The sequence below is a fragment of the Eumetopias jubatus genome, unplaced genomic scaffold (genome assembly GCF_037043125.1).
Source record: "Eumetopias jubatus isolate StellerSeaLion01/CBP00866 unplaced genomic scaffold, mEumJub1_p1.0 scaffold_4, whole genome shotgun sequence".
Taxonomy (NCBI): Eukaryota; Metazoa; Chordata; class Mammalia; order Carnivora; family Otariidae; genus Eumetopias; species Eumetopias jubatus.
This window is the reverse complement of record NW_028274810.1, coordinates 71,391,535-71,407,091: the sequence shown is the minus strand read 5'-3', so window position 1 is coordinate 71,407,091 and position 15,557 is coordinate 71,391,535. Positions and strand designations below refer to the sequence as shown.

The following is a 15,557-nucleotide window of genomic DNA, read 5'->3' as shown; positions in this document are numbered from 1 at the left end:
CTCCCCTGCCCCTTCTCTCTCTCTGAAATACATAAATAAAATCTTTAAAAAAGGAAAAAAAGTCTCCTCCCAATCATATTCCCAAACAAAACAAGGACAGTATAAAAAGAACATAAGAACCTTCTACTGTATCTCAACAGAAGCACTTCTTTTTTTTTTAAGATTTTATTTATTTATTTGAGAGAGAGAGAATGAGAGATAAAGAGTACAAGAGGGAAGAAAGTCAGAGGGAGAAGCAGACTCTCTGCTGATGTGGGACTCGATCCCGGGACTCCAGGATCATGTCCTGAGCTGAAGGCAGTCGCTTAACCAACTGAGCCACCCAGGCGCCCGACAGAAGCACTTCTTAGTTGGAAACATTAAACAGGTTGTCAATCACTGCTACAATGGAGCTGGACATATTTTCCACTTACCAGAGGATGAGAGACTGAGACCACCGTCCATTTGGTTTTACATTTTTCTCACTTACTTTACAAATGTACACACAAACACTAATGTCATCTCCACTTACACATGCTTCGGTCCTTCCCTAAATAGAGTTCAGTAAAATCCAAAATATTCTAAGTCACTTTCCTAAAAACAATGAAATTACCCTAATCTCTATTTCATGGGTTTTTTTAAATGTGAAAAAGTAAAGCTTAATAATCAAAGGTAAATATTTGAAGCTCACAAATGATTATAAATGCAAACCCAACCTATTCTGTTTCTAAAAGTGTATTTTCACTGAATTCAGTAACAGAGGTTATAAAATGTTTTCCTCTTCTCTAATACTTTTAGGCCAGGGATTTATAACCTCAGCACTCCTGACATTTAAAACCAGATAATTCTTTATTGCAGAGTACTGTCCTGTGCATTACAGAATATTTTGTGACATCCCTGGGCCCTACCCACTAGATACCATTAGCACCCCCTGCCTAATTGTGACAACCAAAAATAACACTGTCAAATATCACTTTAGGGGTAAAACTGCCCCCAGTTGAGAACCACTGCCTTAGTCCATCTGCCTTAATTATTTCCTAACAGCAAATTAGCTAAATCATTAGCCTTAAAAACATATTTCTGTGAAATATAGAAGCTGATACACTAAAAGAGAAGACTTCTTTGTTTTTTTGGGTTTGAATAAATCCATTTCTGGAATTATTATAAAACCAATCTTTTGGGGCGCCTGGGTGGTTCAGTCATTAAGCATCTGCCTTCGGCTCAGGTCATGATCCCAGGGTCCTGGGATCGAGCCCCATATCGGGCTCCCTGCTCTGCGGGAAACCTGCTTCTCCCTCTCCTGCTCCCCCTGCTTGTGTTCCCTCTCTCACTATGTCTCTCTCTGTCAAATAAATAAACAAAATCTTTAAAAATAAATAAAATAAAACCAATCTTTTATGTGCATTTTTAAAGTATTTATATATATTCTCAAACATATAGTACGAGAAAGAAAAAAAAAACTAAGCTTCACTTCTAATGAATTTAGATTTTCTTCTACACACCTTTCCCAGAATACAGAAAGTAGCAGCTTCTCTCTCTTTTTTCTCCTTATAATCAGTAATTATATAGATATTGAAAGGGAGCTTTATGTTCAAAACCTTCTAATTCTATCATGGTAATCTGTAGAACATTGACCATTATTTATAACCTAAAATACATGTTACCCAATAACAGTTTAACTTTTTTTGAGGTCCTAAGAGATTTACAATTCATAAAGACAGCCCAAGTTTAACCAATGAAATAATCAGGTTGGTTAATTTAAGAAATGTGCTATACCTCTGACAGTCACAATCTAAAGGAGCCCAAGTTCCTTCCAAACCAACTGCTCAAACAGTTATTTTTACAGCTATACAACTAAATAAGATTGCTTAAGACAAGAAAATTTTTAAAAATAATTCTTAGTAAAGAAAACAACAAACTATTCTAATTGTAATTCATGGGGCTACTGACCCACACAGTAAAGACCACATAAAGACCATGAGGACTTTGCTAGTCATGGTTTTTTTCATCCTTCATGAAATATAACCCAATGGTCTTTGTTACTTATCTAAAGCCAGACTTCAGAACTAAATGAATAACAGTATCAACTGAACAGATAACGTAACTAAGATCTATTTTTAAGGATGAATGACCAGAAGGTCGTAAATTCTAAAACTGAATTATTTTAAAGGAATACAAGCCACATAAATCCACATTCCTCAATGTGAAGTCATTCATCAATCAGTCTTTCTTTTGCTATCTAAGGCAACTTAAAGTCCTTAAGTTACCTGTATAATGTGTATCTCCCACACCAGAAGTCAAATATTTCCTTTTATTGCTAGTGATACACTTTTTATTCAACCTGACCTTTAAAACTCTGTAGTCATGTGTACTTTGGAATCAAAGATAAAAACTAACCATATCCTAGCTGCACTATAGTTATCAGACCAGTGGTTGGCAAATTTTTTCTATAAAGGGTCAGATAGTAAATATCTTAGGCCATATGGTCTCTGTTATAACTATTCAACTCTGTCATTGTAGCACAAAGGCAACCATAAAACATACATTGACAAATGGGTATGGATGTATTACAATAAAACTTTATTTAAAAAAAAGTGGCAGGCTATAGTTTATTTTTTTTTAAAGATTTTATTTATTTATTCATGAGAGACAGAGGGAGAGAGAGAGAGAGAGAGAAGCAGAGGGAGAAGCAGGCTCCCAAGGAGCAGGGAGCCCGAAGCGGGACTCGATCCCAGGACCCCGGGATCATGACTTGAGCCAAAGGAAGACGCTTTACCATCTGAGCCACCCAGGCGCCCTTCAGGCTATAGTTTATTAAACCCTGTATCAGACTATTACATGTGGGAATAAATAAATAGACCTGTTTCTCTCTTTCCCAATGATAGTGATCTCACCATAAAATTAACTAATTACTTTCTAAAATACCACAAAATAAAATTAGCTTTCTCCCATTTCATAGTAGGCATTTGTAGTGGGATAATGCTAGATCTTATTGCCTTAAGTGAGGAATAAAAGCCAACTATGAAGATCAAGTTCAGGTTTGAGATTTGTACTATACACATCATACAGAAAATGTGGGCCGTGAAATTAAAGTAAAGCCTTTAGGTTCAACATATCTAGAACCTATAGGACTCCAGGAGAGCAAATGTGAGACCACTGTATTAAGCACATTCACAACCTAGAACACAAGAACTCCAAGAAAAATCATCTCCCACTGAAAACAGACTTTCAATAAAGAATAATAAATCACAGGGGGCGCCTGGGTGGCTCAGTCGTTAAGTATCTGCCTTCGGTTCAGGTCATGGTCCCAGGGTCCTGGGATCGAGCCCCACATCAGACTCCCTGCTCCGCAGGAGGTCTGCTTCTCCCTCTCTCACTCCCCCTGCTTGTGTTCCTGCTCTTGCTATCTCTCTCTCTCTGCCAAATAAATAAATAAATAAAATCTTTGAAAAAAAGAAGAATAAATCACAGGAGAAATGAAAATCCATGAAAAAGAACCAGCAGACCAAATAGTGTAGAATCCACATTCTAAGAACTGCAACTAATCTGAAAGGGACTTAAACAAACAAAAAACATTAAATGGTCAAAATTTACTCATCTCTATGACAGTATATTAAAAAATCTATAAGAAATAATAATTTTCTAGTAAAATATAAATTACCAAAATTGAAACAGAAGAAACAAAATTCTAAATAGACCAATTACCTCAGAAGAAAAGGAAAAGTGTCAAAGTATCTGACCAAGCACTTCACCGGGGAATTCTATCAAACATTTAAGGAATAATTCCAATACCATTTCAACTGTTCCAAAGCACAAGGGAAAAAAAACTTCCAAATAATTTTTTTGAGGCAAGAATAACATTGCTATCAAAACCTAACAAAAGCATGAAAGAGAAAACCACAGTCCATTCTCACAAATATCAAGGCAAAAATACCCCAGCAAAAAAAGCTGGCAGCACGTGAAAGAATAATATATCAGGAATGCAAGGATAGCTCACTATTTTCTTTTTTAAGATTTTATTCATTTATTTGACAGAGAGAGGCACAACGAGAGAGGGAACACTAAGCAGGGGGAGTGAGAGAGGGAGAAGCAGGTTTCCCGTGGAGCAGAGAGCCCGATGCGGAGCTCGATCCCAGGACCCTGGGATCATGACCTGAGCCAAAGGCAGACGCTTAATGACTGAGCCACCCAGGGACCCCAAGGATAGCTCACTATTAAAACACCTACTAATATAACTCACTTTACTAAAAGATCAAAAGAGAAAAATACTTTTATTACCATATGTATGAGAGTTCTCCAGAAAAAGAGAACCAATAGGATATATAAAGAGAGAAAGAGATTTAATATAAGGAACTGGCTCACATGATAATGGAGGCTGAGAAGTCCCAAGATCTGCGGTCAGCAAGCTGAAGACCAGGAGAGACAATGGTGTAGTTCCAGTCCAAGTCAGAAGGCCTGAGATCCAGGACAGCTAATGGTGTAAGTTCCAGTCCAAAAGCTGGCAGCCTCAAGGCTCAAGAAAATTTTGGTTCCAGTCCAAAAGCAGAAAAAGAACCATGTCGCAACTCAAGCAGTCAGGCAAGAAGGAGTTCCCTCTTAATCATAGGAGAGCCAGCCTTTTTATTCTATTCAGACCTTTAAATGCTTGGATGAGGGCCACCCACATTAGGGAGGGCAATCTGTTTTACTCACGTCTACTAATTCAAATGTTAATCTCACCCAAAAACACCCTCACAGACGTATCTAGAATAATGTTTGACCAAATATCTGGATACTTGGTGGCCCAGCAAGTTGACATATAAAATTAACCATCATATCATAGATTCTGAAAAGACATTTGGTAAAATTCAACATCCGTTCCTCATAAAATAACTCAAGAAAATAGAAAATTTGGGGGTGCCTGGGTAGCTCAGTTGGTTAAGTGTCTGCCTTCAGTTCAGGTCATGATCTCAGGTTCCTAGAATGGAGCCCCATATTGGGCTCTCTGCTCAGTGGGGAGTCTGCTTCTCCTTCTTTGCACTCCCTCTGTGCTATCCCTCTGGGCTCTCCTTCTCTCTCTCTCTCTCTCTCTCTCTCAAATAAATAAACAAAATCTTAAAAAAAATAGAAAATTTGTGTTTTTTTAAGATTTTATTTATTTGAGAGAGAGTGTGAGAGAGAGCATGAGAGGGGAGAGGGTCAGAGGGAGAAGCACACTCCCCACTGAGCTGGGAGCCCGATGTGGGACTCGATCCTGGGACTCTGGGATCATGACCTGAGCCGAAGGCAGTTGCTTAACCAACTGAGCCACCCAGGCACCCCTTTTAGTTAAGATTTTAAAGATCCATTAGAAAGAAGATATTTATTTAAGCCTCCAAATCATATTAATTAGGAAACATTACAAGCATTCCCATTAAAGTCAGGAACGAGACAAAGATGACAAATATCACTATTACTTAATATTTTAGTAAGCATTAGTCATTGCAGTTGGTTGAGAAAAAGATGAGGTATAAAAATAAGAAATAAATAAATGTACCATCATTCACAGCTGATAAGATTATATGCCTGGAAAACCAAAACAAATCACCTGAAAATCTAACACAAACATTAAAAAAATTCAGTATGTTAGCTGCATCAAAAATCAATATGCAAGGGGCGCCTGGGTGGCTCAGTCAGTTAAGCATCTGCCTTTGGCTCGGGTCATGATCCCAGAGTCCTGGGATCAAGCCCCACGTCGGGCTCCCTGCTCAGGGCAGGGGAGCCTGATTCTCCCTCTCCCCCTACCCCTGCTTTCTCTCTCACTCTCTCTCGTGCATGCACTCTCTCTCTCTCTCTCTCTCCCTGATAAATAAAATCTCTACCAAAAAAATCAATATGCAAAACTTAGTAGTCCTCATATGCAAACAACGAACAGAAGATACAATGGAAGGAGAGTTCCAATTTATACAATAGAAAAGAGAAAAACCTAAGAATAAACATCGCAGGAAATGTGCAAGATACATGTATTTTTAAAAATTTTTAATGTCTACCAAGGAACACAAAATACTTGAACACATCATGAAGGTATGCCGTGTACTTACATAAAAAGATTCAATACCATAAAGATATTAAATCCCTAAATCTATAAAATCACTCTAATCTCAAGAAAAATGATAATAGTATGCTTTTGGAAACAGGCAAACTGATTCTAAAACTCACATAAAAGATAAGAAACACCACAACAATTCTTAAAAGAAAGAATAATGATGAAGAACTAAACTAACTAGATACTAAAATAAAGCTGCAATAACTAAATTATTGTAACAGTGTGTACTGGTACATGAATAGACAAATCAAGGTAACAGATTAAAGCTTAGAAACAGACCAAAATACTTGGGAAAATTCAGTATAAAGAGGACATTTCCAATTAATGAGAAAAATATTAAATATATAATAAATGTTGCTGGTACAACTGAATGATGAATTCCAAATGGATCAAATATTTAAATATAGGTAGTAAAATCATAAAAGTGATTAGAAAAGAATAACTTCATTTACAATATAGAAGTACAGAGAATTTCTGAATAATAAAAGATAAAAATGAAAAGATTAAGACAGTTAAAAACAAAATGACTATTTCTACATTGTAAAAATTAAACAAGCTAATTTAAAAAACACTGTAAGCTTGGAAAATATAATTCACAGCACTGATATAAAGGAGTCCTACAGGGCACCTGGGTGGCTGAGTTGGTTAAGTGTCTGCCTTCAGCTCAGGTCATGATCCCAGGGTCCTGAGATCTAGTACCACATGGGGGCTCCCTGCTGAGCAAGGAGCCTGCTTCTACCTCTCCTTCTGCCCCTCCCCCTGCTCCCACTCACTCTCTATCTCAAATAAATTAAATAAATAATCTTTTAAAAAAATAAAAAATAATAATAAAGGAGTCCAACAAATCAGTAAGATCCAAGGAGGATAACTTTGTAGAAAAATGGGTAGTATGTTACAATTCTAGGCACTAAGGCTATAGCAGTGCATAGAGATAAAAAGAGATGAAAAACCCCGTCCTCAGGACACCTGGCTGGCTCAGTCAGCAGAGCATGCGTCTCTTGATCTCAGGGTTCTGAGTTTAAGCCTCACACTGGGTGTTGAACCTACTAAAAAAAAAAAAAAATCCCTGCCCTCAAAGAACGTACACTCTAGTGGTCTTCTACCTTGGAGTAGGTAAGTAAATAAACAATATATAATTGGTATGTAAACACACACACACACACACACACACACTGGCCTACACAAACATACACATACAGACACACATATATTCGCTTATCCATGCACAGAATACCTCTGGAAGGATATATAAGAAAGCGTAAATATTGGTTGCCTCCAGGGAGGAAAGCTCGGGGGCAGTCCAAGGTAAGTGATTTTTCAAAAAAGAATAATCTTTTTTTTTTTTTTTTAAGTAATCCCTACACCCAATGTGGGGCTTGAACTCACGACCCCAAGAACAAGAGTTACATCCTCCACTGACTAAGCCAGCCAGGCACACCACTGAATAATCTTTTATTCCGTTTGAGTTTGTACTGTCTGATTTTAAAAACAATTTCAATTAAAATTAAATAAAATTAGATGTTCAAAGAAAAACAATAAGATATTGAAAACAAAAAAGGAGCACATTTAAGAAAAACAAAAGTCTAGAAAAGAAAATACACCAATTGAGGGGCGCCTGGGCGGCTTAGTCACTAAGCGTCTGCCTTCAGCTCAGGTCATGATCCCAGGGTCCTGGGATCGAGCCCCTCATCGGGCTCCCCACAGAGTGCTTCTCCTTTTCCCACTCCCCCTGCTTGTGTTCCCTCTCTCATTGTGTCTCTCTTTGTCAAATAAATAAAATCTTTAAAAAAAAAAGAAAATACACCAATTGAAATAAAAAATCTCAATGAATGTTTCAACATCAGAGTAGAACCCAAATGAAAAGGGGTAAATAAGTGGAAAATCACCAACTCCCTCTCCCAAAAAACAGCAGAAAAGACAAGGAAATAAAAAATATGAAAGCGAAATTAAGAGACATGAACAACATTATGAGACAATCCAATATGCATATAATGGAAACTTGAGAGACCAAAGAACAATTTTAAAAGATAATGCCCAATAATTTTCCAGAATTGAAGACAAATAAGAATTCTTAAACTGAAAAAGTATACCACATCCTGAGAATAAATATAAATAAATCCACTCAAAGACCAGCAGAGTGAAAGTACAGAAAAAATAATAATAATCCTAATACCAGAAAAGACTGATTAACTAAAGAAGAGTAACAAATAAATAAATAAATAAAAATAGAGTAACAACCAGACTAAGATTACTTTATTAGCAACAATATAAGTCAGTAAGAAAAAAAGGAAGACTATTTTCAAAGGGCTGAGGAAAGTAACTACTGTCTTAAATTCTACACTCATTAAATTACCATTTAAGAGTTTATTCAACAGAGGCGCCTGGGTGCCTCAGTCGTTAAGCATCTGCCTTCAGCTCAGGTCATGATCCCAGGGTGCTGGGATCGAGCCCCACATCGGGCTCCTTGCTTGGCAGGAGGCCTGCTTCTCCCTCTCCCCGCTTGTGTTCCCTCTCTCACTGTGTCTCTCTCTGTCAAATAAATAAAATCTTTAAAAAAAAAAGTTTATTCAATATAAACATAGAAGTAATCACAATAAATATAAATAGATTACAATCTCTAGCTCTTTGTGGGCACATTTAATTTTGGATCCAAAAATTTTAAATATAAAACTGTTTCAGGGGCACCTGGGTGGCTCAGTCGGTTAAGCGTCTGCCTTCGGCTCGTGTCATGATCCCAGAGTCCTGGGATCGAGTCCCACATTGGGTACCCTGATCAGCAGGGAGTCTGGTACTCCCTCTGCCCCTCATCCTGCTTGTGTTCTCTCTCTCAAATAAATAAATAAAATCTTAAAAAAAAAAAACTGTTTCAGAGGCAGTTGGTTAGGCCACCAACTCTTGGTTTCAGCTCAGGTAGTGATCTCAGGGTTGTAAGATCTAGCCCCAAGTTGGGCTCTGTGCTCAGCATGGAGTCTGCTTAGGACTGTCTCTCCCTCTCCTTCTGCCCCTCCTCTCCCCCCACCCCCTGCTTACACTCTCTCTAAAATAAATCTTAAAAAAAAAAAACTGCTTCATAGGATATGAAGTGGCACCTGGCTAGCTCAGTCAGTAAAGCATTCAACTCTTGATCTTGGGGTCATGAGTTCAAGGCCCACGGTGGACTCAGAGCTTACTTGAAAAAATTAAAATTTAAAAAAGAAAAAGAAAAAAGGGGGTGCCTGGCTGGCTCAGTTGGTAGAGCATGTGACTATTTCAGCTCAGGTCACAATCTCAGGGTCATGAGATCAAGCCCCATGTGGGGCTCCACACTCAGCAGGGAGTCTGCTTGAGATTCTTTCTCCCTCTCCCTCTGCCCCTCCCCCCACTCACATGGGCTCTCTCTTTCTCAAATAAATAAATAAATAAATAAATAAATCTTTTTTAAAAAAGAAAGAAAAGGGGCGCTTGGGTGGCTCAGTCGGTTAAGCAGCTGCCTTCGGCTCAGGTCACCGAGCCCCGCATCGGGCTCCCTGCTCAGCAAAGCACCTGCTTTTCCCTTTCCCTCTGCCTGCCGCTCTGCCTACTTGTGCTCTATCTCTCTGTCAAATAAATAAAAAATATCTTAAAAAAAAAAAGAAAGAAAAAATGAGCAGCTTAAAAAAAAAAAAAGAGATGAGGCAGCAGCTCGGGCAGCGGGAGGAGCGGTAGCGGCCAGGCAGCCCAGCTTCGTGAAGGGTCTTGGCGCGCCACGGCCCGCAGGCACCCGGCACGCACCCGCCCGGTCGCCACGATGCCCAAGAGGAAGGTCAGCTCCGCCGAGGGGGCGTCGAAGGAAGAGCCCAAGAGGAGGTCGGCGAGGTTGTCAGCTAAACCTGCTCCTGCAAAAGTGGAAATGAAGCCAAAAAAGGCGGCAGGAAAGATTCTTCCAACATGTAAATGAAAATGATAAACTCAAAATTGATCCTTTTAGCTACTCATTACATGATATCAAGGGATTAGCTGTAGCAGGATAGTCAACCTGACCGTTCAACATGGTGCTGTTTTCAGGATAAATCTTCAGACAAAAAAGTGCAAACAAAGGGGAAAAGGGGAGCAAAGGGAAAACAGGATGAAGTGGCTAACCAAGAAACGAAAGAAGACTTACCTGCAGAAAACGGAGAAACTAAAAATGAGAGTCCAGCCTCCGATGAAGCAGGAGAGAAAGAAGCCAAGTCTGATTAATACCATAAACCATGTCTTATCAGTGGTCCCTGTCGCCCTTCTTGTACAATCCAGAGGAATATTTTTATCAACTATTTTGTAAATGCAAGTTTTTTAGTAGCTCTAGAAACATTTTTAAGAAGGAGGGAATCCCACCTCATCCCATTTTTTAAGTGTACATGCTTTTTTTTAAGAGGTGAAATCATTTGCTGGTTGTTTATTTTTTGGTGCAACCAGGAAATAGTGGGATATTGAATGTGGGAGGCTTTGATTGTCTTGGGTGTCAGCTCAACATTCCATAGCTGGGGTAGTTTTTATATCCTATAATACCAAGCATACTAAATGGCAATTTGGAGTCGGTCGTGCATTTACTATGTCTTGAATATTTTAAACTACTTCTATTCCCATGTTGTTTTTGGTAGAATTGTTTCCTAAAGAAAACCACTCCTAGATCTTGGCTCTCCCGGCCAGAATTCTTGTGCACTCTGTAACATCTTGGTTGTGGTAGTCCAGTTTTCCTAGTAACTCTGTTAATGTGCTGTGCGAGATTGAGAATTTGAATATGTAGTATATATGATATTACACTGTGAATTAATGGGACTTAACAATGTAACAGTGTATCAGCATTTGAAGATCTTGGTACTTGATATACTGTTAAGGAAAATTTGCCTCCAAATTTTAAGCTGGAAGGTCACTGGAATAACTTTTAGAAAAGAATCACAACTACATGGTTTTTTTTAGATTTTCAATACGTATGTTAAGAATTGTGTACAAATTGAAACGTCTGTACTGATCCTCAAAACAACCAATAAAAAATTAAGAATTTTGTGAAGCACACACACACACAAAAAAAAACAGAGATGAGAGACATGTAGGTGGCTCCGTCAGTTAAGCATCTGCCTTTGGCTCAGGTCATGATCCCAGGGTTCTGGGATGGAACCCCACATCAGGCTCCCTGCTCAACAGGCTAGTCTGCTTCTCCCTCTCCCTCTGCCTACCTGTGCTCTCCCTCTGTCAAATAAATAAATAAAATCTTAAAAAAAAACAAAAACAGAAAACAGCAACAAAATATGGTAGATAATAATCCAACTGCATCAATAATCACCTTAAATATCATTGGTCTAAATACACGAATTAAAAAAAACACTTCATCCAACAACAACAAGTTACACATTCTTCTCAAGTCATATGGAACAGTCACCAAGGTAGACCACATTCTTGTCCATAAAACATATCTTTTTTTTTTTGGAGGGACTTGTTTTTACTGATACTTATTTTTTTAAACAAGTCTGCTATATGGTAATGCAGTATTTTATTTATTCTGTTCGTTAATAATACTCAAGAACTTTTATAATATTAACAGAACTTAATCTAAAAGAATCAACTTACTTTGTTTACATTTCACTATTGGGTACGAGAGTCAAAATAATTATGATCAAAATTATTACATAAAAAATTATAGTAAATGCTCAGTGTTAGTCTACATACAATTTAGTTTTTGGCATAAAGTTATTTAGTTGCCAGGAAGAACATTTGGTTTACTTCACTAATAGGAATATCTCTTAATACTGGGATGGCCTCTTCTTGGTATTTCTTCTGCTGTTGATTTTTAGCATAGTTATCTGTGATTGTATGAATGGAGTTGAGTGGAGAGATACTTATCATGTTTATTCCAAATAAGAGTACCTAACCAATTACTATAATAATGAGGAAGTAGACGGGCAATGCAACTGCCCAGTATTTTTGAGGCCAATAGGTTAATCCTAAGGAGTTTAGCCAAGATTCAGGAATAAATGCCCACACAAGATACAGGACGAAGGCAAACTGGGAGCTCAAGGAAAGAACAAAGCCATAAATCGCTCTTTCTGGCAATTGCAACGGTGAATTTTCCACCATTTTCCCTGTGGCTTGAGACAATCTTGGGTCCTTGAAACGCCCACTCAGGCCCCTCCCGACAGCTCGGCCACTTCAGCGCCGAGTCCCCCGCGCAAGCGCCTTCCGGAAAGCCTCCGCGGGGTCGAGAGAAGTAAAGAACCAAAGGAAAGGCCACGTCACTACGCACCCGCTCCCCCAAGCCTGCCAATCCCGCGCAGGCGCACCGCGAGCCTTGCTGGCCGGGAGTGCAGGAGCGTGGGGGTGGCCTGATCGCTCTCAGCCCTAAAACATATCTTCACAAATTTAAAAAAACAGAAACTCAGTATCTGCTCTCAGAGACCTCAGTTACAGAAAGACAGCTGGAAAATTCCAAAATGCTTGAATATTAAAGAACACAATTCTAAAATAAAGCATAAGTTAGGGGCGCCTGGGTGGCTCAGTCGTTAAGTGTCTGCCTTCAGCTCAGGTCATGATCCCAGGATCCTGGGATCGAGCCCCAAATCCGGCTCGCTGCTCCGGGGGAAGCCTGCTTCTCCCTCTCCCACTCTCCCTGCTGTGTTCCTTCTCTCACTGTGTCCCTCTCTATCAAATAAATAAATAAAATATTCAAAAACAAAAAAACTTGTATACATCAGGGCACCTGGGTGGCTCAGTTGGTTAAGTGCTTGCCTTCAGCTCAGGTCATGATCCCAGGGTCCTGGGATGGAGTCCCACATCGGGCTCCCTGCTCAGCGGGGAGTCTGCTTATCCCTCTGCTTGTGCTCATGCTCTCCTTCTCCCTCTCTCTCACAAAAATAAAATCTTTAAAAATAATAATAAAATAAAACTCGTACACATCAAAGGACACTATCAAGAGAGTTAAAAAGAGAGCCTATAGGAGAAATATTTTCACATCATATACATACATACAAATAGAACCCAATTCAAATATGGGCAAAGGAGGGGCGCCTGGGTGGGTCAGTTAAGAGTCTGCCTTTGGCTCAGGTCATGATCCCAGGGTCCTGGGATGGAACCCCACTTCAGGCTCCCTGCTCATCGGGGAGTCTGCTTCTCCCTCTGCCCTCAACCCGTTCATGCTCTCTCTCTCTCAAATAAATAAAATCTTTTTTTTTTTAATGGGCAAAGGAATGGCCAGTAGACACATGAAAAAATGCTCAACATCATTCAACATCAGGGAAATGCAAATCAAAATCACAATGAGATATCACCTCACACCTATCAGAATGGCTAAAATCAAAACACAAGACACAAGTGTTGGGGAGGATGTGAAGAAAAAGGAACCCTCCCTCATGCACTGCTGGTGGGAATGCAAACTGGTACAGCCACTGTGGAAAACAGTATGGAGATTCCTCAAAAAATTAAAAACAGAATTACCACATATGGTAATTCTGCTACTGGGTATTTACCCAAATACTAAAACACTAATTCAAAAAGATATATGCTTGTTCTCTATACATTTATTGAAGCATTGTTTTATGTTTATTAAAGCATTATTTACAATAGCCAAAATATGGAAGCAACCCAAGTGTCCATTATTAGATGAACACATAAAGATGTGGTATATATCTACAACAGAATATTATTCAGCCATTAAAAAGAATGAAATCTTGCCATTTGCAACAACATGGATGGATCTAGAGGGTATAATGTGCTAAATGAAATAAGTTAAAGACAACTACCATATGATTTCACTCATATGTGGAATTTAAGAAACAAACGAACAAAGAAAAAAAAGAGACAAGCCAGAAAACAGACTATTAACAAACTGATAGTTACCAGAGGGGAGGTCAGCTGGGGGATGGATGAAATAGGTAAAGGGGATGAAGAGTACATTTATCATGATGAGCACTGAGTAATGTACAGAATTGTTGAATCACTATGGTATACCTGAAACTAATGTAACACTGTATGTTAACTATAGTGGAATTAAACTTTTTAAAAAATGGGCAAAGGATTTGAACGGACATTTCTCCAAAAAAGATACATAAAAGGCCAATAAGCACAAGAAAAGATGCTGAACATCATTATTCACTAGAGAAATGCAAATCAAAGCCACAATGAGATATCATTTCACACCCACTAGGTTTGCTACATTTAAAAAATGAAAAACATCAAGTGTTGATGAGAATATAGAGAAACTGGGACTCTTATGCATTGCTGGTGGAGATGTAAAATGGTATAGCTGCTGTGGAAAATAGTATAGTGGTTCCTTTGAAAGTTAAACATAAACTAAATGAAATAAGGCAGTTATAAAAAGACAAATACTGCATGATTTTGCTTATAGAAGATATCTAGAATAGTCAAACTCACAGAAATAGGAAGTAGAATGGTTGCTGACAGGAGCTGGGGGACAAAAGAAGGGAAGAGTTGTTTAATGCGTATAGAGTTTCAATTTTGCAAGATGAAAAAGTTCTGGAGATTGGTTGCACAACAATATGAATATACTTTTTTTTTAAAGATTTTATTTATTTGAGAGAGAGAGAATGAGAGCGAGCGAGCGAGCACGAGAGGGAAGAGGGTCAGAGGGAGAAGCAGACTCCCCGCCGAGCAGGGAGCCCGATGTGGGACTCGATCCCGGGACTCCAGGATCATGACCTGAGCCGAAGGCAGTCGCTTAACCAACTGAGCCACCCAGGCACCCAACAATGTGAATATACTTAAGACTACTTAACTGTATACTTAAAAATGGTTGATAGTAAATTTTATGTTATATGTATTTGACCACAATTTTTAAAAAGTTAAACACAGAACTGCTATATGACCCAGGAATTCCACTAACAGTTAAATACCCAAAATAACTGAGAGCAGGAACTCAGATACTTATACACTAATGTTCATAGCAGCATTATTCACAATAACTGAAAGGCAGAAACAACCCAAATGTCCATCAACAGATGAATGGATAAACAAAATGTGGTAGATACACACAATGTGATATTATTCAGCCATAAAAACGAAGGAAATTCTGATGTATGCTACAATGTGGATGAAACTTGAAGACATTACACTAAGTCAAATAAGTCGGACACAGGACAAATATTGTATGATTCCATTAATATGAGGTGCCTACAAAAGGCAAATTCATAAAGAAAACAGAACAGTTAACAGGGACTAGGGCAGGGGGAAATGGAGAGTTATGATTTAATGAGGTACAAAATTTCTGTTTGGGATGACGAAAAAGTTTTGGAAAGAGATAATGGTGACAGTTGCACAAAACATCACAAATATACTTAATGCTACTGACCTGTATACTTAATATGGTTAAAACGGTAAATTTATGTTATGCATATTTTACCACAATAAAAAAAATTAAAAAGAGAGAGAAAATAGAAGGAAAGATATAAGAAATGGTGAGTGGAGGCAATGCTATGGAGGTGTCTTTGGTCCAAAAAGAGAACATGAGGGAGGGATACCAGGGTGGCTCAGCTGGTTAAGCCTCCAACTCTTGATTTTGGCTCAGGTC

General features: G+C 38.6%; 1 protein-coding gene and 1 pseudogene across 1 annotated transcript in view; both read right to left on the bottom strand.

Moving 5' to 3' along the window:
* Positions 1-15,557, bottom strand: part of TESK2 (testis associated actin remodelling kinase 2) — a 137,126-nt gene that overhangs the window by 95,176 nt on the left and 26,393 nt on the right. The gene's annotated exons all lie outside the window — the stretch shown is intronic.
* Positions 11,729-12,130, bottom strand: LOC114224235 (phosphatidylinositol N-acetylglucosaminyltransferase subunit P pseudogene; annotated as a pseudogene).